Here is an 18,221-nt window from a genome sequence, read left to right on the forward strand (position 1 = left end):
TCCGATGAGGCGAGTGAAGGAGTAAGTTGTACTGCTGAGAGGATAAGAAGTCGCTGAGAGCGTCGTTGAGGGTAACGGCAGCAGACAGCGCAAGCGAAGCGTGCTCTGTGGGGGCCCCGCTGGGCATTAATGGTGTAGCACCACCCCAGCAGAGTACGTCCCTGGACGGGAGGTCCAGTGGCACCGTAAACCTGCTCAATCTCTTCCATCTCAGATAGGGGATCCCCGAATTTAGTGAATCAGGCAGTTAGGGATACTAACAAAAATAGGGTTGTTTGCCAGGGATGCATCAGGAACGATCCCGAGAGAAAAAAAAAAGAAACAAAAATTGTGACCCAAATTGGCATGGACCAGTATATGTAACTGTGATTTTGGAGTATACTCTGCAGTTTCATCACAGAGAAGCCAAGCTGTGTTGTTCAAAGATCGCCGCCTCCATTTCTGCAATGACTTCAGGTGAGTTTGAACTGTTATTAAGATATGGCAGACAAACTGAGTAACTTGATCAGTAACCTGAACAGTCCTGAAACTAATAGTGAGACAAAAGAGCGAACGCTGTAAGCAGCTGTGCTCTGAAGCCCTCACTTCAGAGAAATTTGCAGAAATTATTAAGTAAATGGTTGTCTTGATAAGTTTTCCTTCTGTTTGGAAATTTAAACAACAACTTGACTGGCTACAAACAAACAAAGAAACTGGAAAATTAAAATGTTTAGCCTTGTATTGCTTACGATGATTACAAAAAGCAAGTATATTAAATTATGGGTCGAAGATCATTTCCTTGGACAAGTGTGACTAAAGTTAAACAGACACTTTGTGAAAACAACTTAGAATATTTTGCAGCTTATGAAAATTAATGTTCTGCCAATAATAATGATGAAGTTTATGATTCGGCTATTGTGATTGAACCCGCCACTGGTGGACTGTAAAAGAATACAGAGAACTGCTTATCAGCTCGGTTTGCATTCCTGTTTGGGACACACACTGATTCAAGGGTGTGCAGTAAGTTGGAGCCGGGAGTGTTTTAATGGTGGTCATCAGGACCATTTAATACGTAACTGTAAATGCCCACGAGAAGGTGTTTAAAATGTGATAAAATGACAACACATTTTTGGTAATAATATTGGTTTGAAAGTAGATCAGTGTTTAAATGACGACAGTGACATTTTTCGTCTGAGAAATAAGAGATAAAAAGGTCAAAAGATTGAAGTCTTAAAGTGAATCCTTTTGAAGAAAATATCTATAATAGTAATTTCTATAATAGTAATTTTTATAAGTGAATTGATGAATACAGGTTGATGTAAAATTAATGACTCCAACAGATGTGAGTTGCAAAATATATCAAAGTAACTAAAAGGATGATTGTGTTGTAATTAAACATTTTAAAAAGGTTTTAGATGATATAGAGATACTAATCTCACAGATGATTTACAATAACTGCAAAAGTATCACAAGCAGAGAGTGCTTGCCTCGTCAAACTTATAGTGTGAATCCTAATTGGAGATTGATAAACTCCAAGAGAAAACTAAAGTCAAATATTAAACTATGGTTGAGAACTTGACAATTAAAATTGAGATTGAGAAATGTGAAACGTTATTGAGAACTAGAATAATTATTTTTATGTAAGAACAAATAAGCAGAAGCAGTACTGGATTAACAGTTGCTAAATGCTGATTAAACAAACAGCTTGAAAAGTTGACCATGAAAGAACTAGAAGCTGATGTTTTGCTTTCAAAGGATAAGGTTGTTATTGGCTGTAATGAAACAGTTTGCTTATCTGAATCTGATGTGTGCTGTGGCTGAAACAGCCAGTGCAACAGACTCAATCTGAGTGGAAATTTGTAATGCCTAAATTTCCTGATGTGTGGGCAAAAGACAAATATAAATAATATGTTTATTTGAAACCGTATGTAATATCTGGCAAAGATGCCTTAAGCTGGGATAGAGTTAAAAGATGGTAGATAAAGTTAGACGTTCATGACAATGCAGTGTACCAGTCCTGAATGCCTCAGAGTCTCTCTCTCATTCAATGTCAGCTAAAAGCTGTTATCTGAGCCTGTGTCATAAGTGAAAATAAGTTATTGATAGTAAAGCACAGTGTTTCAGTTGAAAACCAGAGACACAGAGATGTTAAAAGAAATCATTACCATTCAGAGGGCAATTTGTATTTAAATGTTAAAAATGTTTTAAATGTAAAACTGAATGACTTTAAAGAAGTCTTTAAAATAATAATACAGACCTTAAACGATAGAGGAGACATTTTGATTAGCGTATTTTAGGACCAGTAACAACTTTGTCTCATTTTAGTCTCCACCATTCAGGACCGATGGCTCCGGCTACAGATGAAGTACACTGAATGTACGGTTGTGATCTAAATTCACTGAGTATAGTCTAAGTAGCTAGGTTGCTGCTTTTAAGATAGTTAATGGATTTAAGCAGTGTTGTGCAAGTTACTTCCAAACTATAATACATTATATATTACTTGTTACTGTTATTTAAAAGTAATTCATTACCTTACAATATTACGGTCTCAGAATTGTAATGCGTTACATTACTCCTGTATTACTTTTGAGTTACTTTCACCAAAATAAATATACAGAAGTAGAACTTAACATTCTAAAATGACTAGGGCTGTAACGATATGCCATATGAAACCGAAATCGCGACACTCAGATCCACGAACCTGAAGAATCGGGACACACCCCGTACAGCTCCAAGCGTTATCCATACAATCCAGATCCAATGCTACCACATCTTTAAATTACTATTAGTATTATTTGAAGTTAACTTAACAGTATAAAATATGTAGACCTACACCACAAAACTAGTTGAAAAATTATTACAATTTGGGAATTCCAGCGTTATGGACATGACATTTGCAGACTTGCAGTCAAAACTTATATAATTATATAAATTCTCAGAAAATGCATTAATACCAAAATATTGAAACGTCTGTTTATCCATAGGCTCCTCCAAGAAAGGAGTCCAGACATTAGAAAAATATCAGTCTACACATGCGTTTTATATTTAATATTAGGGAAATCGACAGTCATGTGTGACAAAAAAAATCTTTAACTTTTAGGAGGCAACGATTTTTTTTGTTGTAATTCTGTGAATTACACTGCGCAAATCTAATGAAGAAGGGTTGGCTCTCCACAGAACATAAAATATTCATTTTACTTTATTTTTCGTGTTCGCATTTATGAGGAAAAAACAATGTTACAGACGTGACAGTTCTCCGTTACGGACGCGACCGCTCTGAAGCGGCACTAAAAGACTGCTTTAAAACTTTCACAGACACCTTACACAGAAGACACGAAGGCTTTCTTTAAAGTGAATTTCGTTTTGTATTAATTGTACGGACCTGAAAAATATATCTATATTGAAATGTCTACTTGTAAACAGAACAATTCAAAACGAAAGAAAACAGACTGCTGTCTGCTTATGAAATGAAATGTGCATTTTTCTCTGGTGCATTCAGCCTACTGCGAAGATCGCGAGTCAGCATCGTCAACTTCATCTTGACTTTATTAAGAAAACAATTAACATGTCTCCTTGCTATATTTGACATATTTATAATCATGGCTTTTGCCGGTTCTTTGTGACAGCTTTTAGGTGCTTATCGGCAGCGCCGCCGCCCTTACATGAACGCGTCACCACCGCATCAAAAACATGATTACGTGATGAAAACATGAAAAATACCACATAAACATAGCCTAACTGTTTAGAAAGAAAACACAGAAGGAATAGCCTAATGCGCATACGTCCATCTCGCGAATGTATTCTTCTTCATGCCATCTTCACCATTAGCCGCTTTTCCTCAGGCCAGCGCGAGCACAGAGGCCGAAATCATACCTCACGGCACTCCTGTCAAAAATAAATCGCTATACAAATATATCAGACGCTGCCATTTAGTCTTTAATTACAGACTTGTACACCACCCGCGGCTATTGACTGACCACGAACAGGTAATTTAGCCTACTTGCATCTTTCATTCATTAATGTCTGGCGGTCTTGCTGTTTTTGTTTTGTTTTTTTGTTTTACAATTAAAACTAAAAGTCTGTTGTAACGCAAGCCTTACCGAACATGTACCGAGTAAAATATTACTGAAAATTGATTAGTAATGCCTTACACTACTGCGTTACAGCAAAACGTAATATGTTACTGTAATGCATTACTTTTGTAACGCGTTACTCCCAACACTGGATTTAAGTGATTAAATACTGTTGTTATTAACCTGTCTCCCTGTGAACACTATTAGGCAATCGGAATGGCTCTGGTGACTCTTGAACGTGCCTTTCCTAAGCTCCAGCAAACAGCTGAGTTCTGTTGAAGAAAACTGATTGTATTGGGAAAGAGCGGTCACCAGTGTGTACGTGTGTACGAGTGGCTACTCAATGACGGGATGATCTTCCTGGCCAGGGGACAGCCCAACGCAGGGGGTCACGAACACTGGGCACCTCCGGATGCAGGTGTTATTTGTGAGAAAGGTATGAGAGTTGAGCGCTGATTACTGGAGGCCACCGGGGTCAGCAGAGCATTGAGAGGTGAGATGGGCTGTGAGAAGTTACGGCAGTCTGACCCAGAAATGTGAGTTCCTCTATACCACTCACCAGAAACCGCATTGATTGTATGGCTTGTTTTTCATTGTGACAACTGTCTGCAACTATGCCAGGGGACGACACCCTGAAGAGAAGAAAATTAGAGATAAAGAGATAACGGGAGAGGGCTTTCAGGAGCCAGCTGATTCCATGAGGTGATTGCCATTATTTGCTGCGGAGACAGTAACAAAACTTAATTATATGAGGGACATGATGTTGGTTGCCATATGGGCAAGTAAAATGTATAGAAGAGTTAATGTTGAGCTAATATGTTTATAACATAGTTTTAACTCCTGAAGGTCGTTAGGCATGGTGGTGGCTAAAGATGAAGACAGCTTTTGATTTAAGAAAAGTCTGGATAACAAAGGTGAATGGTCAAAGATTATTGTAACGAATTTAATATTACATTTTATATAAGTTACAGTCTTAGAAATTTATTTATAGTGAGAGAGACTGCTTGAGCGGAGGAAGGGATGGTAACTGTGTCTGTCTTTCTGTCATCGGCCTGCTAGAGCAAGCTGAAGCAAAATAATGATAATGAAACAAAACAACCCAGCTGACCTTGTTAAGTTCTAATGAATAATGAACAGGCATGCTTTGAAACTGGTTAAGAGACCATGTAAAATTAGGTAGAAGCTACAGGAAAATGGGAAGTTTAAAATCGTATTTAAAATTTAAATCTTTTAGCAATAATATAAAGAAAAATGAACATTGAAAATGAACAGTTAACATATGTGTGTCTAGTATGAGTGCGTGTGATGGTGACAGCACTTTATGTCTTGTATGTATTAGTTTGGGGTACTATTATTTCCTGATTTTGAGGATATTGTGTCATTAACCTCTGGAATGAGTGTTTTATCATTACAGATGGGTTAAGTGAAATGACCAACTTTAAAAAAGTTGATAATTCTAAGTCAATCTGATGAAAAGACAATGCAGAACATGGGACGAGCTTTAATTGGAGTGGTTCTCCAGCTCTGTCTGCTATTGGTAATTATGAATGTTTTTGTCATTTATGATATTGAACTGAATTACTCTCTGGATTAGTATTTTATATAAATTGGAATTGTAAAGAAGATTGCCGTCCATTCTGGGGTAAAACTCTTGTCTAAATTCAACTGAGGGTCTAAATTTAAATAGACAACTAGGTAGGATCATAAGGATAAACGTAGGAAAAAAAAAAAAAATATATATATATAGACTTGACGGCAGAGAGACAAAGTGACACATTGGCTAAGTCACTATCCAAATTATCCAGAGTGAGCTCCCTCATTTTTATTGAAAGGCCGGAGGGCGAACAAAGGAGGAGTGAATATAACTTCTAAAAAGAAAAGGTTTTATTTCTCCATCCATTAAATATATGTATGACATTAGATGTCTAAGAAAACTACAATTTAATAAAGGTAAAAAGAGAAAGCAGCTATATGGCTGTGGGCTGGGATCTGAGTAACATAATATTTTGGTTTCTGTAAAACTGTAAAGATAAGTGGAACTGAGACAAATACTGTGAGAAGTAGTTATAATGAAAAATAAAGTTGAAGTTAATGATAAGAAAACAAGAGTATTGAAGAATTAATAAAATACCATGATTTCCCTAACGAGGGAACTTTAAGTGTCACTAGGCTGACAGTGGTGAGAGACTCGGATGCAGAAGGAACTGGCATGTAGGGCAAGATGGAAGAAATATAGTAGAAAAAAAATGAATGTTATGAAAATACAATTTCTGATAGAATTTATGGAAGTCAAATTAAGTTTAAATGGTATGGAAAAGTGAGTTTCAAAATAAAAATAATAAAACATTGTATGATTGACAGGGATTCAAGTGATATAAGGATAAGGAATGAACAAAAGCTTTATTAAGCAGAATGGGGAACGATCCTATATTTTAGTGGTAAAATAATGACTGAAATGATGATGTGAATTTGTTTTATTTTATTTCTATTTTTGAAAAGAGTAAAAAAAAGTATAAGATGTTATATAATTAAGATGGTGACTGTAAACTGAAGGATGAATTCATGGAGAGACTAAAAGTGGATTATTATGGGTCTTATTTTTTTTTTTTTATGTTGTTTATTTTCAGTTTGACGACCTTTGTGTTTTCAACCAGTGTTTTGAACCTTTTGGGTCTATAAAGGGGAGTAGTGAAAAGAATGGATTAACTATTCTTCGTAGTTTATTATAAAATGAATTGGAAATTATAAAAACTAGTGCATATATCCTGGTATTTATGATTATAGACAATGTCTGTATTTGGGATCTGAGTAGTGACTGCGGGTCTAGCCCATGCTAGGAATACAGCAACAGTGCTTGCTTCTTTAGCCGGCTTCCAGAGAATAAATATGTACTTGTATTGTATCAGTTAATTTGATGATGAAACCAAATTAGCCCAGATGAATAATAGCTGTGTTAGACATGTAAAGACAGCTATGTCCAAAGGTTCTGGAGATCAATATTATAGTATGTGGGATATTTTGTTGATATTAAGACATTGAAGGAAAAAGATATTGTTTGTTTTATAAAAATTAACCTGACAGAGGAGCATGGGTCAGAAACCTAACATTTTGAAGCAGCCTCTTTATGGATAGACCAGATGTGGTGTTTAGGACTCCACATTGGTCTAAAACGGGGGACTGAAGGGGGTGGATTGGAATCCACTGCTGCTTCAATGTATATGTAATGATTGATTATAATTAAGGTATTAATCAATATTTTTCCTTCTAAATATCAAATGAGTTGAATGACTTCTCTGGAGATTTTACTTTATTTATATAAGTTACCATTGTGATTACTGAAATGTTCTTTTCATGTATTCTTTAATGTCTGTATTTGATATCTGAATGCAGTGCTTGCTTATTTAACCCAGCTTCCAGAAATGAAATAGGGACTTGTTTTGTGTTTGAGAAAGGTCTTCAATGTGTTTAAACCTATAGGGGTCATTGAAGCCAATAGTTTAAGGGGCCATTTCTTTGTTAAAGCCTTTCTTTCCAGTTAGACTAAAGTTTAGCTATCTTTGAGAGAAAGAACGCATTATCTTGATGTTTTGAGAGGACTCTCCTGTTTATAGTGAGAGCCTGGCCAAATCCAACCTTGGAAAAGCTGTGTGTCAGTGTGTGTGTTAGTCTTCTTGGTTACAGGTTAAGGAACCACTGGCATTATTGGAGATTGACTGAGTTGTTGTTCTGGACATGCTGGCGCCCAGCAACCCAAATCTGCGACCTGGAAGGTCATGACGTGCCTAACTTCAGCTGCATAATCGATGGAGATATGCTTCAGTCTATCTGTATATGTGTGGAAAATTACCGTGTTTATCTATTTCATAGCCAATGAGAATCATTCATCCTGTAAGCAATGACGTAGCTTAGACCTTGGAAATCGTATAACTGCTGTGATCTTTGTAACTGTAAGCGGGGCGGCCTACGAACTCCTGTGCGAGTATTGAAGCTGACTTCTGCTGATGAAACTGCAAACTCTCTTCAGTAAATATTTTCTTTAATTTTTTATAATTCTGACTCTGGGTCTTCATTCTTCATATCTGGTTCTGGGTCTTTAACTGTACACCCCTTACAGCATTTTGTTTGAGAAATAATAAAAAGGACACTTTTTCATTTATAATTTGTCTTAAATCTCATTTGTTAAAAAAATTGTGTGAAAATCGTATCGTGAAATCAGTATCGTGAATCGTATCGCATCGTGAGATGAGTGAATCGTTACATCCCTACTGTTGAGTAATAAAAACACCATCTCCATGTCGCTTTTACAACATTTAAAATCTCTGAGTTCTCGCCATCTTCGAAAAGCCAAGACACTGTTGATTCTCATTTCATTAGGAGCTCTGTCGCATTCTCTTTTTGCCAGCAGACTCTCTTCTGTTCGGCATTTTTTTTTAAACGAGTGATTCCCTAAATGTTCCCGTTTTAGCATGACCATGTCAACGTTTCTCGCTCGCTTTGAACACTAACCTATGCCACCATACACGTGTAAAAGTAGCCGAAGCAACTTTTATCTATTTACGGATATGACGAGACACTCATTGGTGAGTGACGCATGTACACAATTCCCTCAAAAACCATCTTGCTAGGTCTAAACTATAAACATTTATAATAGGCTGACCTTTTCACTAATACCATAGTGAATCAGGGTAAGACAAAAACATGTTTTGTAAGAAGGATTGATGATGTATTGACTACATTTAAATATTGTATATTTTGAACAATAAAAAGTTACATAATTACAAAAGTTACATAAAAAATACAAAAAATAAAAGTATATAAATAATACTAAAATAACACTACCAAGGACAACCACTGACAGGCTTCTGTGAAAATTAGAAAATTAATAAAATATAGTCTTTAACTATATTTATTTTCTTAAACACCTAATAATTTCTTGACGGAATCAGACTGATCTCATGGAATGGCGTATGTATGACACGCCAATTCGTATTTCCATTTTTGGCGTGCTATCAACACGCATAATCGCTTTTCAGCGTGTTTATCAACGCCTTTGACTTAACGTTATATTACTGTATTATGTATATATAGATATATGACCTACCCTAACCCCGTCCCTAAACCTACCCGTCACTGGGGTTAATACCATTTATGAGTGTTCATACACGCGGATAGCTCAAAATGCGTATAGATAACACGCCACTTGACTTGAAAGTGGCGTGTATGTTTACGCAAAGTCATGATGTCATGTTGACGGAATGGTCAGGATGCTTTTATGCAAGAGAGAAAGAGAAAGACCGAGTCCACAGCAGGAGATAAAAGCTTTGATGAAGCACTTCCACCCCAGTGTTCATCAGTTAAACGTAAGGAGGCTGCATTCAGCCTGTTTGGGTCATTGGGGATGAGTAATGGGTTTGAATAAAGGAAAATAGAGGTACTGTCAATAAAACTCTAAATCTCTCTGTTTCATCGGCCCTATTAGCTTGAAATTGATTACAAATATACTATCGGTGTCTGGTCTTAAATCAGATGTTGCTGGCCTTGGTAACTGAGCAGGGTTGGTGATACATATTAAAACCACCTTGATAAAGCATTTTTCTTTGTCCTATTTAAGTTTATATCCATTAGTCACAGAAGTTTGATCAGTTAAAGTCTGAGGACGGGGGTTGATTACAGGAGCTTATTGCTATTGGATAATATACTGAAGTCTATGCAAGACTGAATTCTACCAATTTGTATATTAATTATAAAAGATTGATCAATGCTTAAAGCATTTGATAAACTGCCTTTGTGTGTGTGAAGTGGAATGTTATCATAATCATTTCTGTAAGCTAACATTTTTGTTTCTTTGATAGTTAATAACTTGTTGATATTCTCAAACTTCCCCTAACCCCAGCTATCTTTAATTAAAACACCAACATTTTTGTGTCAGTAAAATGTTCCTCTTTCTTCCTCTTCCATGTCCCCTCTGCTCTGCTCATACCAGATCTATGTGGCATTATTTACCTCATAGACCAGTTCATCCATGCCTTTGGCCATCACGTATGAGATGTCTGTTAATGATTGAGTCAAAAGCTAATCTTTGTTTTTCCAATCTCAAAGAACAGATCTGTGTTGGCATTATGACCAGTGATAATTGTTCAGTTTTGTTTTAGATTAATTTAAACAATATTTGATTGATAAATACACTTATGTCAAAATCAACAAACGTCACAATCCATTTTACTTATGCATTAGATGCATTTCTGATTGAAAGTAGATAATAATCCAGAAGAAAAAAAACGTTTAATGTGGCTTGAATCGATCCATTGAGAATTTATTGGAATGTAAAAAGTGTACGCATTAGAACAGAACAGGTTGTGGGAGATTTTATTTTATATTTTATTTATTTATATACTGATGAGCACCTGTGTCATGACATGGTGAAGAAGCATGCAGAGTTTCATGGAGATCGGACCATAGGTGGCGCTATAACTGTCAAAAAGGTCGCCTATTATTAGGTGTTCAAGCACGAAGTGCTGATTGTAATTGCTATTTGAAAAAAAAAAAAAAACCTAAAACGCATCGTGCAGCCCAAACCGTAAGGCCTAGAGACTTGAAACCTGGCCAGGTGGTAGGGCCTCAGTTTGGGGAGAACCTATCAGAGTATGACCCCGATTGGCCCATAGGTGGCGCTACAGCAACCAAAAGTACTAAATTGCTCATAACTCCTAGACCGTTTGACTTGGAATCAAGCTTTTTGCACCACTGTGTTCCTTGGCTCAAGGCGGACAATATGTTTATCTCGGATTCTCGATTTGAGCAACAAAAAATTTGTTATGGCCGATTTTGTCCAAATCCTACTTTTGCGAACTAGTCCCTGGTTTTTTGCCTGATCGGAACCAGACCAGTCTAGGACAATTCTCTGGACTCTCTAGATCAATAATTATCAAAAAAAAGTTGAACTTTGCCCTTTGGTTCACTGTAACAGGGTCGTTTAGAAAAGGGGGCGTGTCAAAATACACTCAAAAGCCTATAAATCATAAATAAAAACTCAGAACTTCACAAAAACTGATGAGCACATGTGTCATGACATGGTGAAGAAGCATGCAGAGTTTCATGGAGATCGGACCATAGGTGGCGCTATAACTGTCAAAAAGGTCGCCTATTATTAGGTGTTCAAGCACGAAGTGCTGAAAACCTATTGTAATTGCTATTTGAAAAAAAAAAAAAAACCTAAAACGCATCGTGCAGCCCAAACCGTAAGGCCTAGAGCAGTGGTTCTCAACCTTTTTTGGCCCAGCGCCCCCTTTCCAAGATCCAGAACCCTGACCGCCCCCCACCACCACCAAAAAAGGGCTAAATGTCTTTATTGAATGTATGCTGATTATCATTCTGTTATAATAATAATAATAAAAACAATAATAATGTGTATGATTGACGTCCTTATTTTCTTCTTAAAATTATAATTATCATTATTATTATTATGAAATCCGTAACTTTAAGTATTTAAATTGTGAAACATTTATGTATTGAGTCAGTATATCCATTTTCAAAACCGTGCTTTTGTCTTATTCTGAATTACTAAAGTACACCTAATAAGTGTACATAAGGGCCGCATCGTTTTCTCCTTTCCACAAGCGCTTGCGCTCCCGTCTGTTGTTGCTAAGAAAGCATGAACTGCGCTCTCCATGACATGATGACGAGGATTCATTGCATTTGATACAAAGGATTGATTGATTTCTAGCCCTTGCATTAGCTTTACTAGTAGATATATTTATGGAGATGAGAAAAAAAAAAACCTGCCCTGTACAGCTATGATCAGCTGTCCGGCCGAGCGTTCGATGTTGTTACGGAAAGGCCGAAGCTGATCAGATGGGTTTTGTCATTATGACTTGCTGTGCACTTGCGGCATATTCTGAAAAGTTGAGATGTTTTCAACCGAGGCGTCGGTTAACATATTATGTCTTCAGTTAACTAATTTATAGTTATAAACGCAAATAATAATAATTACCATTATTACCATTATTATTATTACATTTGGGCTATGTAGAAGACGCTTTTATCCAAAAAAAAAAGAAGAACAACAAAGCAATTCTTCAAATGTCTCTCACAATACAAGTTAGTAGTTAGTAGTAAGATTATCACAAATAAACACAAGATGTTTACGCATATCCAAGTGTGTGTGCGGAGTGTGGCGCTTGCTGCATGCAGGCACGATCACGTGCATTTTCCTATCAACAGTGGAAACAACTGAAAATACTAGCTATATAATTTCTGGTCATACAAAAAAAAAAAAAAAAACATAATTTGCAACTTTTATTTAAACTCACAATAACAAGAAAATGTGCTTTTGGGATAACCAGCTTCTCCCCCGCTGTAAATGGCAACCCGGACTTCGCTATCATAAGAGAGATGTTATAGGAGGCCACTAACCCACTGTCTGTCTGGTTTACCTTCCTAGCGAACATCTTGGAGATGGACTGTTTCGAAAGCTGCTCCTTGATGTTCTGGAAAAACGCAGCATCCTTGGATGCCTTATCCGGGTGAATTTTAGTAAGGTGCTCCTTAAGACGGGACGGTTTCATTGCCTCGTTAGAAAAAACCTGCTGGCAAAGCAGGCACATAGGGAGCTGGATGTTCGTGGGTGAGGGAATAAATCCATATTTAATATACTCGACACTATACTGTCTGCACTTCTTCTTGTTTTCCGCCATGATGTTTAAATGTGTTTTGATGTCAAAATTGTTTTAGTTTACGTGATTGTGTGCATTTTGATTGGACACATTAATCTTAAACCGCGAAGCTTGTGTACATTTTGATTGGACACATTCTTTCTACCACTCTGCCGGCTGCGGCATTTGTTTTTAAGCGTTGCCATGGAGATAATTTGCCGGTAACTAGCCGGGACAAGTCTGAGTGGGCTACAAGCAACATTTAAATATTAATTAATTAACACAGACATAATTTTATTTTACATTAAAACATGGACGCTATGGAATTATGTCGGACAGAGACGCATTCGGAAGGGCATTTTCAAAAGTGCGAATGACTCATTCATTCTTTTTTTTTTTCTTTTGCGCAGGTAATGTTTTGAAAGACGATGTCTTGTAACGTTAGCTTACTGATGTAAATAAATAAAAAAGTATACAAAGATGTGATGATGTCCTGATTCACTTTCTTTTTTTTTCTCTTTTTTTTTTATTGCATAACAAGAACAATATATAACATACACATACGGAGGATCACATAGTATTATATCTATTACATTCATAATAGCATCAAAGAAACAATAGACAGAAAGAAAAAAAAACTATAAGGGGAAACATTACAAAAAATTCCAAAAAGAAAGGGATTCAAAAACATCCGTTTCGCTTTTTTATTTCTTACATCTTTTAGGGAGACTTTCACTTTCCGTAACGGACTGAAGTGCGCGTCCGAGTGAAGACAACACATTTCAGCGCTAGATCGTCTCATATTTAACAAACGAATGAAACGAATGCTGCTAGTTAACTGGATATGTTTTATTTGTATTGGTACATCCGTGCCGCGAGATGTTTTAAAAGTGTTTCAAAACCGCCCTGTAGGCTAAATGACGCCTAGGCTACTATTTCATATACCGGTAGGCTACATGTTCTACGATATGATATATTATATTAATATTCTCATAGGAACCTGAGACTCGCGCTTGGGACTGCACGTGCGTATTGGATCGTCTGGCCTGGTGGTACTCCGAATGAAGGTGGAATGGATTTGAGCAGCAGCGTGGAAATCAATGCTGTACCTAAAACGCCCATGCATTCAAATTAACATTGTATGTGTTGTCAGAGGCTTAAAAAAGTTGTGATAATAACAGTGAGTATATAGTGCCACAGTCAGACATAACGCCCCCCATTTGTGCCTGAGCGCCCCCCTCTCAGCTGCCTCGTTCCCAACGCCCCCCGACACTGTCCAAGCGCCCCCAAGGGGGCGGTACCGCCCCCGTTGAGAAACGCTAGCCTAGAGACTTGAAACCTGGCCAGGTGGTAGGGCCTCAGTTTGGGGAGAACCTATCAGAGTATGACCCCGATTGGCCCATAGGTGGCGCTACAGCAACCAAAAGTACTAAATTGCTCATAACTCCTAGACCGTTTGACTTGGAATCAAGCTTTTTGCACCACTGTGTTCCTTGGCTCAAGGCGGACAATATGTTTATCTCGGATTCTCGATTTGAGCAACAAAAAATTTGTTATGGCCGATTTTGTCCAAATCCTACTTTTGCGAACTAGTCCCTGGTTTTTTGCCTGATCGGAACCAGACCAGTCTAGGACAATTCTCTGGACTCTCTAGATCAATAATTATCAAAATAAAGTTGAACTTTGCCCTTTGGTTCACTGTAACAGGGTCGTTTAGAAAAGGGGGCGTGTCAAAATACACTCAAAAGCCTATAAATCATAAATAAAAACTCAGAACTTCACAAAAACTGATGAGCACATGTGTCATGACATGGTGAAGAAGCATGCAGAGTTTCATGGAGATCGGACCATAGGTGGCGCTATAACTGTCAAAAAGGTCGCCTATTATTAGGTGTTCAAGCACGAAGTGTTATTATTTGTTATTGCCAATTTTGTCCAAAACCTACTTTTGCGAACTAGTCCCTGGTTTTTTGCCTGATCGGAACCAGACCAGTCTAGGACAATTCTCTGGACTCTCTAGATCAATAATTATCAGAAAAGTTATAACTTCTTCATTTGGATGGCTATAATAGGGTCACTTCAATATGAAGCCTTTACCAAGAAAGCTTACATCTCTTCAATGAAAGCTCAGATCTTCTTAAAAACAAGTCAGAACATGTGACTCTAAATAAGATAAGAAATAATGCATCTATAACAGTTAAAAGGTTAAAGTTATAACATAATGGCATATTAAGCCAATAAGTGGTATTCTACTGCCCCCTGCTGTTTAAAATAGTCATTTTGTCAAGCTACTAACTACTAATATTCTATAATTCTTATTTAGAGTTTATATAATCACTATTTTAACATTTACACTCACATTTTGTCAAAATTCATCTATTGAAGTATTACTATTGACCATTGTGTCACGGACAAATGTTAATCCTGAATGAGACACAGTTCAGATCACTTTATCTACAACGGAATGTGTGTGTGTAGTCCCATGTTTCTGAATAAATCCTGAATAATCTGATTAATAGCTTGCAAAAACATATATTTTAATGGTCTATAAGCATTTCATATATTTTCATAATGACTTGTGTGTGTGTCTAGATATGAGTCACAAAAACACCTGTGAAAACACTTTATTGATAAGTATAATGGCCAGCAGAGGGCAGTAGAAGACCACTTATTGGCTCACTCTCATTTTGACAGACTTGATTTTCACCAGTATATCATGGTAAATCATGCTAGCAATGTGATGAATCATAGTAAATCATGCTACAATCCTGATAAATCATTCTAGAATGTGGTATATCATGGTCAATCATCCTATAACATGGTAAATCAAGGTAAACTAAGATAAGTCATGCTAGAAACATATTAAATCATACTAGAATGTGTTCAGTTGTGGTAAATCATGCTAGAACAGGGTAAATCATGGTGAATCATACTAGAACTTGGTATACCATGGTAAACTATGGTAAATCATGCTAGATTCATGGTAAATCATGAAAATCACACTGAAATGGGGTATATCATGGTAAATCATGCTAAAATTGCCTGTATTGGCTGTAAATGGTATTTTCCATCTATTATGTCAGTGTTTAAATGTATGCTAAATAAAACTTAATGTCTTTTGATGCTTTTGTGCTTTACGGCCTTAAAGGCCTTAACTGCTTGAACACCGCTAAATGCTGCTTGCAGCTTTAATTTATTTTGTTATTGGAATGATGTTCACAATAAGACAAAAATAGGGTCAGTCCTGTTTGCATGTTGACTTTAACACACACTCACAACTCTAAATTAATTGACCATAAAGCATGAAAAATTCCAACCTACAGCAATGAAAAGATAAAGATTATGAAACATGATAATGATTTGAGTTTTGTTTTGTTTTCCAACAGAGCATATTATTCATCAGTGAAAATGGCACAAGCGGATTGAATTATGTTTAAAGAGGCCATGAAGAGCAATTCATCTCAAACGTGAATGGATACCAGCAAGAACAGGAAAATCATTTTCAACTGTTTTAGTTAATGATCATTACAAACATGCAAAATATAATCCTCATTTGCAATCATATCTTTCACCTGTCAAGTTAGTCGCACAAAGACATAACAATAGGAAAAACTGGCTTCCCCCCACGCGCTTAAAGAGCTTCTATGACAGACTCCATTTAAAAAGGCCTTTGTGGGCACAGCTGGGAAACCACAGCAGTTGTTGAAGTGCTCTCATAAAATATTTATCCTACTACCTTAAATCCTGTTTTTTGCATAAAAATCATGGTAAGATTTGTAGCATTACAGTTCATAATGTGGGGAAAAAATCATGAAAATAATAACTTACTGTAAAGGGTCAGTCCAGTTTGATGTCAGTCCTGAAAAGCGGCAGATTTCTAACTAAGCAATAGGATTCATCCTCCAGTGCTGGAGAAGTAAAAAAAGTGAACACATTGACCCTTAATATAAAGCAATGGCAAATAAAATGGCAAATAATCCCACGTTAGTGTTAGTTTTAACTAAATGAAGAGCATGCGTGAGCCATCAGGGTTGCAGTTAGTCTGAGATGCACACAATGTCTTCTCTTTAGTTTGTTATTCAGACTCCTCTGTCACCCAGACGGTTCCTAAGGGTAACTATGGCTCTTGACAAAGTAATGACCAGTGACAATGACGAGCTCACCATGGATACCAGCACACATGTATATTGGCCAACATGTGTAAAGATCAAAGCATGTTTATAGACTGTTCTTTTTCAGACAGATCTAATTCAAAGCTTTTATGTTGGCAAACGTTTATGCTTAGTAACTTACAAATTGTATTATAAGTGTGCATAAATGTTCTACAATGCATTTAACACTTTAAGTGAATGTCATTATCTAATGTGACAAATTCCTGCCCAATATTGACCCATTGTAACACTGTAAAGTCCAAATAATTCTAACTAACACTTTTTTAGTTTTTACTTAATGTCTTAACTTAATTGTACAAATCTGGTAAACTGTACTATCCACATTTGCCTTACTCGGAAACCCCAAGTTAAGATTAATTGTTTGGTTTGAGTGCCTTTTTGTCAAAGCAAAAAAAAAGTGTTTTTGAGGTGGGTCAATTCTTAATAGAGTTTTCACTCATTTTCTCCACACTGTAAAAAGTGATCAGTTGACTTGACTTAAAAAAGTGAGGAATCCCGTGGCCTTAAAATGATTAATGAAACGGGATGCGTATTTGAAAAAGATAAGTTATGTGGAATTGTCAGGTTCACATAACTTAATGTTTTTTAATAATTAATGAAGTTTATTTACTTAATAATTATAAGGCAATGGGTTTCCTTACATTTTTTAAAGTAAGTCAACTGATCACTTTTTACAGTGCAGTCTCATAATTTGTATTTATCATCTAAGGCTTGATGAAACATGTCTAATCTGATCTGGTTGATCTGGTCTGGATGGGTTCCTTCTCACAGACTCTTTATTCTGTAGGAGATAATTATTACTTGGATGTAATGAGATATGACTACGAAAGTTACAGTTTAGTTACAAAAGTAATAAATTTGGTCATATGCTATTCTTTAATATGTAATTGCCATAAGTAGGGTCACCAGAAGAGGCAAAACTATTAAAAAAAAAGTAGTTTTTTTTTCATGTTGTTGAAAAATGTCGCCAGAGGTGGAAAGTAACGAATTACATTTACTCGCGTTACGTAATTGAGTCGTTTATTTGTGTACTTCTACTTTTTAAAGTAGTTTGTTAAAATCTGTAATTTTACTTTTACTTAAGTACGTTTTGTTTGAAGTATTGCACTTCGCTACATTTGAAATCATATCCGTTACTGAGTAAAAAATAATAATTCAAGGGAGAAAAAAAAATCCCACTCCGGAAACTACTGCATTGATTGAAGGGCGGGAGAACAAACACGAAAAAAGGTGACGCAGACCCAGCTGAAGCTGAAAGCGATGCGCCCTCGAATTTTTATGAAGCGAATTATGGCCAGTATGGAAATACTTTGGAAAAAAGTCTGGTTGTCCTCGAGGATAGATAT

The 18,221-nt window shown here is 36.5% G+C and overlaps 1 protein-coding gene across 1 annotated transcript in view; it reads right to left on the minus strand.

Moving 5' to 3' along the window:
• Positions 1–16,823, minus strand: part of ccdc190 (coiled-coil domain containing 190) — a 32,680-nt gene extending 15,857 nt beyond the window's left edge. Inside the window, exon 1 of the mRNA XM_077220500.1 lies at positions 16,532–16,823. The gene's annotated coding sequence lies outside the window, so the exon portion shown is untranslated. The remainder of the gene's footprint in view (positions 1–16,531) is intronic.
• Between the last annotated feature and the right edge of the window lie 1,398 nt (positions 16,824–18,221).

This window comes from Siphateles boraxobius, unplaced genomic scaffold (assembly GCF_051911475.1).
Source record: "Siphateles boraxobius isolate OS27281-9 unplaced genomic scaffold, OSU_SipBor_1 8, whole genome shotgun sequence".
Lineage (NCBI taxonomy): Eukaryota > Metazoa > Chordata > Actinopteri > Cypriniformes > Leuciscidae > Siphateles > Siphateles boraxobius.